Source organism: Mastomys coucha, chromosome X (genome assembly GCF_008632895.1).
Source record: "Mastomys coucha isolate ucsf_1 chromosome X, UCSF_Mcou_1, whole genome shotgun sequence".
Classification (NCBI taxonomy): Eukaryota; Metazoa; Chordata; class Mammalia; order Rodentia; family Muridae; genus Mastomys; species Mastomys coucha.
This window is the reverse complement of record NC_045030.1, coordinates 92,192,233-92,193,940: the sequence shown is the minus strand read 5'-3', so window position 1 is coordinate 92,193,940 and position 1,708 is coordinate 92,192,233.

The window sequence follows — 1,708 nt, the reverse complement described above, 5'->3', positions numbered from 1 at the left end:
GGGTTTCTCTGTGTAGCCCTGGCTTTCCTTGAACTCTGTAGACCATCCTGGCCTTGAACTCAGAAATCTGCCTGCTTTTGCCACCCAAGTGCTGCGATTAAAGGCGTGTGCCACCACTGCCTAGCTTTCTCTCTCAGTTTCTTAGTACTTATAATTCAGTTCAGTTTTTAAGTAAAGGAAATTAGATGGTATCTAGATAGATTTTGTTAAAATTATATCTCTTAAAGCATTTGTGACCCACAAAACTTTCAACCCTGCATTTATCCTGTCTAAAACAAATGCAGGGATGGGAAGAAGCAGAGACTGGCAAACCAATAACCAATAACTAACTTAGCTTTAGAACCAATCCCTAAAACTATTAATCTTGTTCTGTTATGCTTGCAGACAGGAGCATTTTGCCCTCTGAGCGGCTCCATTCAGCAGCTCACTCAGACATATACTGACACCCACATTTAAACAGTGGATGGAGCTTGGGGACTCTTATGGAAGAATAGGAAGAAGGATTGTAGCCCCAAAGAGGATAAAAACTCTACAGAAAGACCAACAGAATCCACTAACCTGGACCTTCATGGTCTCAGTGATTGAACCACCAACAAAGGAGTATACATGGGCTGCCCCTAGGCCACCCCACACATATGTAGCAGATGTGCAGCTTGGTCTTCTGCCACGCACACTCGTCTACTCCAGTCACATCCAAAATATCAGGGATGAAATCCTGATTAAGGATAAGAGGCAATAAGGACCTAAAAGGAGTTCTGTGCCTCCTGGAGATTCAGACAGTCGCTGGTATCTCCTAAATCAGACATGTTCCAGATCAGTCTTTCCAATCATCAACACGCCCTCATAATTAGGCATAAAGGTACCCCAAAAAATGATTCGTAAATGGCTAAGATTGGGCATTATCCCATGGCCAACATAATGTTTCCAACATATCCTAGTTTTAATACCAAGCTGTCCATAGCTTGGAATTTCTCTCAAGGAATCTGCCTTGCCACAGCTAGCAACAGACGTCAAGCATATTCCTTAGGGCAAGCGACAGTTCATAATAGTTAGAAATGTTTTACATACTAAAGAGTAACGAAGGGCTTCCACTCAAGGACATTAGCTAGAAGTGTTAAGTCAGAACCCTAGTCATTGACTCCAGCAAAACCATAGAATTAGTATAGGAATACCAAATTAGCCCCAGCAGGGAGGGATCCACTCCTCTTCCTCCTGCTTCACACCTGGCTACCAGACTCCACTGACCTTGATGTGTGGTCACTTGCCTACATGACCTCAGTCCTTCGCCTCTTGCTGTAACCCCCAACCCACCTACGTGACTCTTGTCATCTGCCCTGCTTGCTGAATTGTATTTAAGCCTGAATTTCACCTTGTACAAATACATTCAGATTCACGACACCCTTATGTCTCCAGTCTGTTTGTCATCCACTGACTTATTGCCCACCTGACCAGACTTCCCATCCCTTGGAAATTGGGGTCCCTGCAATGAACCCAGTCCGTGGCAGTCTTCATGTGGTTCCCTAACAAATGGAACAGGGACTATCATAAAAGCTGTTGCCTATATGTAGGATATGTTCTTCTAGCTGGACTGCCTTGTCTGGTTTCAGTGGGAGATGAAACACCTAGCTTCACAGAGACTTGAATTTCGAAATTTGTGGGAATACAGAGGGCCCCCGCTATATGCTCAGAGGAGAAGGGGAAGAGGGAT